The sequence below is a fragment of the Moschus berezovskii genome, chromosome 2, assembly GCF_049115385.1.
Source record: "Moschus berezovskii isolate FMDL1 chromosome 2, NW_MosBer_1.0, whole genome shotgun sequence".
Classification (NCBI taxonomy): Eukaryota; Metazoa; Chordata; class Mammalia; order Artiodactyla; family Moschidae; genus Moschus; species Moschus berezovskii.
In genome coordinates this window covers 89,194,523-89,200,855 of record NC_142461.1, presented here as the reverse complement: position 1 = coordinate 89,200,855, position 6,333 = coordinate 89,194,523, and the positions used below count along the sequence as shown (strand labels likewise).

Here is a 6,333-nt window from a genome sequence, read left to right as displayed (position 1 = left end):
AAATGTTATCTTCAAACCTAAGGTCATCTGGATTTCTTCCTATGTATATTCTAGGAGCTTTATAGTTTTGCCTTTTATATTTATATCTATGATCCACTTTTGAGTTTTTATTAAGGATGTAAGGTCTGTCCCCAGATTTTTTTTTTTTCCATATGTGGATGTCAAGTTGTTCCAGCATCATTTGTTGAAGAGACTATCTTTGCTGTATTGCCTCACCTTTGCTTTGCTTCTTTGTCAAAGATCAGTTGACAGTATTTATGAGGGTCTTTTCTGGGCTTTCTATTTTGTTTCACTGATTAGTTTATCCTTTTTGCCAATACCACAGTGTCTTGATAATAACAGCTTTATAGTGAGTCTTGAAGTCAGATAGCATCTGTTCCTCAAGTTTGTTCTTCTCCTTCAGTATTATTAATACACCAGTTATTCTAGGTCTTTTACCTCTTCATATACATTTTAGAATCTGTTGATATTCATAAAATAACTTGCTTGGAGTTTGATTGGTTGGAAGAACTGATGCTAAAGCTGAAACTCCAGTACTTTGGCCACCTCATGCAACGAGTTGACTCACTGGAAAAGACTCTGATGCTGGGAAGGATTAGGGGCTGGAGGAGAAGGGGAAGACAGAGAATGAGATGGCTGGATGGCATCACTGACTCGATGGACATGAGTTTGAGTGAACTCCGGGAGTTGGTGATGGACAGGGAGGCCTGGCGTGCTGTGATTCATGGGGTTGCAAAGAGTCGGACATGACTGAGCGACTGAACTGAACTGAACCAATATTTTAGTTTATTAATTCTCTCTTTGGCCATTCTTTTATTAGATATTCCTATTGAATTCTTAATTTCAGTTCTGTTTTTTAGTACTAGTATTTTCATTTAATTGAAAACTGAATTCCAATTCTCTTATAAAGTTCCCTGTATTTTGCTTATTTTCCTGTTTTTTATGTTATAGCTATTTTAAGTATATGATACTTTCAATATTAAAAGTTTAAATGTACTGGCCTATTTATTATTTTTCTCTTGGTTTTTGGTCATTTTGGACTGTTTGGTAATTTTGTATTGAATGTTATACATTGTATATGAAGTATTCTAGGAGCTCTGGATTATATTATTTTGTTGTTTTTCACTCTCTAAGCCCCGTCTGACTCTTTGCAACCCCATGGACTGCAGCACACCAGGTTTCCCTGTCCTACTTCCAGAAAAAAAATTCACTTTTTTTTCCTGGTAGGTAGATAAAGTATAAGTTGTTATCTTCTTTCAGTTAGTCCTGTATTTCAGGTTTTGTTACAACTGATTTATTTTTTGGTTTCCCTTTTCTCCTAGGACATAGATCTTTTCCCTGGGACATGGTCCTTTTGAGATCTCGGGAGAAATCCTGGAGTATTTACCTGAACTTATATATATATACATATATATATATATATATATTTATATATCCATGAGACAACTAAAACCTCTGCTTAGCTCTTTGGTCTCCCAGTTTTTTGCTTTCCATTTGATTTCCTGGTGTCTCAACCTGCGCGCGCACAGCTTAGGAATTGGTGAACGTCTTAAGGAGAAATTGCATGTAGAATTTTAAGCTTGCTTCTCTTGGTCCTTGGTCCCTTAAATCTCAGGTGGAGGGCAGTTCAGTTCGCGCACTCCAAGTTACCCGCGTCCCCTTCGGGCTCACCTCGTGTCTCCAGAGCCATGGCGTTTGCCGAGACGAGCCTGGTGGCATCCTCCTTGCCCAACAGCGACTGCGGCCGCCCCAGGGCGCGGCCTGGAGGGAACCGGGTGACTGTGGTGCTCGGCGCGCAGTGGGGCGACGAAGGCAAGGGGAAGGTGGTGGATCTGCTGGCGCAGGACGCCGACATCGTGTGCCGCTGCCAGGGAGGAAATAATGCTGGCCATACAGTTGTTGTAGATTCTGTGGAGTATGATTTTCACCTTTTACCCAGTGGAATAATTAACCCGAATGTTATTGCATTCATTGGAAATGGTGTGGTGATTCATCTACCTGGATTGTTTGAGGAAGCAGGAAAAAATGTTCAAAAAGGAAAAGGTCTGGAAGGCTGGGAGAAAAGGCTTATCATATCTGACAGAGCTCATATTGTATTTGATTTTCATCAAGCAGCTGATGGTATCCAGGAACAACAGAGACAAGAACAAGCAGGAAAAAAGTTCAAAGTTCTGGCTAACCAGTACAAATCTATATATCCTACTTTGGAAATAGACATTGAAGGTGAATTACAAAAACTCAAGGGTTATATGGAAAGGATCAAACCAATGGTGAAAGATGGAGTTTATTTCCTGTATGAAGCTCTCCATGGACCACCAAAGAAAATCTTGGTAGAAGGTGCAAATGCAGCACTGCTAGATATTGATTTTGGAACTTATCCTTTTGTGACCTCTTCGAACTGTACAGTTGGAGGTGTGTGTACTGGCTTGGGTATGCCCCCTCAAAACGTTGGAGAAGTGTATGGAGTTGTGAAAGCTTATACAACTAGAGTTGGTGCCTTTCCTACAGAACAAGACAATGAAATTGGAGAATTATTACAAACAAGGGGTAGAGAGTTTGGTGTAACAACAGGAAGGAAAAGAAGATGTGGCTGGTTGGACCTTGTTTTTCTCAAATATGCTCATATGATTAATGGATTTACTGCATTGGCACTTACCAAATTGGATATTTTGGACATGTTTACGGAAATCAAAGTTGGAGTTGCATACAAGTTAGATGGTGAAATTATACCTCATTTTCCAGCAAACCAAGAAGTCTTAAATAAAGTTGAAGTTCAGTATAAGACTCTCCCAGGATGGAACACAGACATATCAAATGCAAGGACTTTTAAGGAGCTACCTATTAATGCACAAAACTATGTTCGATTTATTGAAGATGAACTTCAAATTCCAGTTAAATGGATTGGTGTAGGTAAATCCAGAGAGTCTATGATTCAGCTCTTTTAAGGATTTCCAGTGATGCAAGAAACACTCCTGGAGAGGCGGGAAAAGGATTTTCTTAAATATTTCGTTTATGATCTACAAATTCCAAGAATAAAGACATTGAAGTGAGTTTTAAGCCCTACAGTTGTTTCCAGTCTTTTGAGATGGATGGCTGGTGTGGAGATACACTTTGGCATTTTCCAGTGTCAGCTTCCTTAGCTGGCATAATTGCCAAATCATTTGTTGCTCCTGCTGCTCATGGTACCATGTTTTCTTTTAATGTTTAGTAATAATATAATCAATGTTGTTTGAAATCTAAAATAGAATTACTTTCAGTGTAGTTTTTCTTCATTATTGTTATTGTGTGTTCATAGGTTTTACCTCTTATTGAATGGTAAGAACAATTAATGCAGTTTTGCACAAATATTTTTACATTCTGATCATTCATTTCTGTCACTGTAACCTTTGTTGTTTGAAAGAAAATGATAAGAGAGGAGTCCTGTAAATTTTTGTAATGCTATAAATTCTGTTTAAATTGTGAACTGTTTATTTTCTGCTGAAACCATTGCAAATTTGAGCTTTGGTGGTGGGAGGGGATTATATTCATGAGTCCTCTAATTTGTACAGAACACAAAACTTATTTCTCTTGTGTAAATTATTTAACATATTGAACATTTAGTTAAATGTTCAAAGAAAAAAAAGTGTTCCCTGAAATAGCAATTGTAATGTTAAAAAACTCAGTCATTAAAAGATCAGTTGTGATATTTGGTGGATATTTTTCTTTAATTTCAGACATTAATTCTGAAATGTATAGCTTTCTTACCATTATTTCTAAAGTCAAATGGATTGATATTTGAACATTGTGTCTGCCAAATTTGCCTACAGAGTCATCTATAAGTGTCCAAATGAAACCAACTTGTTAGTCATAATTTTGATCATGCCTTTATTTCTTCTTTCTTGGAAAAAAAAAAAGGTGTTATTTTGACTATTTGGCTTAACATACTGCGTTGTAGATTATCCTTCAATGAACTATTTTAAATGTTTAAATTAGGTGCCACTTAAATTTATTTTATTATACCATCAATAGCTGATTAAAAAGAACCAACTATTTCTAGTAAAAAAAAAAACAAAAAACAACTCAGGTGAATTGGAAGTCCTGAACTTTACCCTCTATGTTTCCAGCCCACTGAAGCTTGCATGTTCAAGTAGACTCTGTACCACTATTCTATACTCTTGTTGTGCAGACAGCTGGGTGAATTTCTTCAGTAAAACGCAGAGACAAATGTGGAACTCTGCTCTGTGTATTTCTTTTCGCTTTGAGAACTTGGTCATCAAGTCCCGGCTGCCTTAATTGCTTGTTGATACCTTCAAAGAGTTGTATTTTCATTTTACCCATATTGTATAATTGACCCTGCTAAGATAGTCTGGAAAAGGCAATGGAAACCCACTCCAGTACTCTTGCCTGGAAAATCCCATGGGCGGAGGAGCCTGGTAGGCTGCAGTCCATGGGGTCGTGAAGAATCGGACACGACTGAGCGACTTCACTTTCGCTTAAGTTAGTCTGATATAGGTTATGGCATTATGGTTGGAAGAAGAAGTTCATAATCCTACATTTCATTTGTTCTTCAACAAATTTGTGCCCATAGCTAATATAATACACAATGGTAACAAATTTTCCTTTTAAGATCAGGAAAAAAGCAAGGCAACTCTTGTTACTTTTATATAACATAGTATAGGAAGTCCTAGGTGATTAGGCAAGAAAAAAAAAAGGTATTCAAATTGAAGTGGGAAAAATAAAACTTATTTGCATATATAAAAAACATTTAAGACTGTAGCAAAAAAAAAAAAAAAACCTGTTTAGAACTAAGCAACAAATTCAGTAAAGGTGCAGTGCATGAAATCAATATATGAAAATCAGTTGTTTCTGTACACAAGTAATAAACTATCAGAAAAAAAAGAAAACAATCCCCTTTACAATTGCATAAAAAAGAATAAAATACCTGGGAATAAATTTAACCAAGGAGATGAAAGACCTGTAGACTGAAAACTATAAGACACTGATGAAAGAAATTGAAGAAGACACAAATAAATGGAAAGATACTCAGTGCCCATGGAATGTCCATACTACCAAAAGCGTTCTACAGATCCAATGCAATCCCTATCAAAATTTCAATGACATTTTTACGGAAATACAGCAGACAATTTTACTGTTTGTATGGAATCACAAAATACCCTGAACAGCCAAACCAATCTTGAAAAAGAAGAGCAGTTCTGTGGAGGCATCACCAGTCTTGATTTTAGGCTAAATTACAAAGCTATAATAATCAAAACAGTGTGGAACTGCCATAAAATAGATATATTGATCAATAGAACATAATGAAAGTAAGAAAGTGAAAGTCGCTCAGTTGTGTCGAACTATTTGTGACCCCATGGACTATACAGTCCATGGAATTTTCCAGGCCAGAATACTGGAGTGGGTTGGGAGTGGGTAGCTATTTCCTTCTCCAAGGGATCTTCCCAACCCAAGGATCGAACCCAGGTGTCCCGCATTGCAGGAGGATTCTTTACCAGTTGACCCACCAGGGAAGCCCAAATAGAACATAATAGAGAGCCCCAAAATAAACCCATGCTTATATGACCAATTGATTTATGACAAAGGAGGCAAGAATGTACAATCAGAACAGGATAGTCTTTTCAATAAATGATATTGGGAAAACTGGGCAGACTTGTGAAAAGAATGAAACTGGACCGTTATCTTGCATCATACATTGAAAAATCAACTCAAAATGGATAAACCTTGAACATGAGATCTGAAACCATACAGCTTCTAGACAAAGCCACAGAGGGTAAGCTTCTTGATGCTGGTCTTGTCAGTGGGTTTTTTTTGGATTTCAGCAACAGGAGAAACAGTAAACAAATGGGACTCCATCAAACCAAAAAACTTTTGTACATTAAAGGAAATCATGAATAAAATGAAAAGGTGACCTAAAGAATGGAAGAAAATATTTGCAAATCATTTATCTGATAAGGAGTTAATAATGAAAATGTAAAACACACACACACACACACACACACACACACACACAACTCAATAGAAAACAAAAACCCAATTAAAAATGGGCAGAGGAGCTAAATAGACATTTCCTAAAGCTTCCCTGGTGGCTCAGGTGGTAAAGCATCTGCCTGCAATGCGGAAGACCGGGTTTCGATCCCTGGGTCGGGGACATCTCCTGGGGAAGGAAATGGCAACCCACTCCAGTACTCTTGCCTGGAAAATTCCATGGACGGAGGAGCCTGGTAGGCTACAGTCCGTGGGGTTGCAGAGTCGAACACGACTGAGTGACTTCACCTGCAAAGGAGACTACAAATGGCCAACAGGTATATGAAAAGGTATTCAACATCACTAATTATC

The 6,333-nt window shown here is 37.5% G+C and overlaps 1 pseudogene; it reads left to right on the top strand.

Moving 5' to 3' along the window:
- The first annotated feature begins 1,673 nt into the window (after positions 1 to 1,673).
- Positions 1,674 to 3,647, top strand: LOC129537985 (adenylosuccinate synthetase isozyme 2 pseudogene; annotated as a pseudogene).
- The last annotated feature ends 2,686 nt before the right edge of the window (positions 3,648 to 6,333 follow it).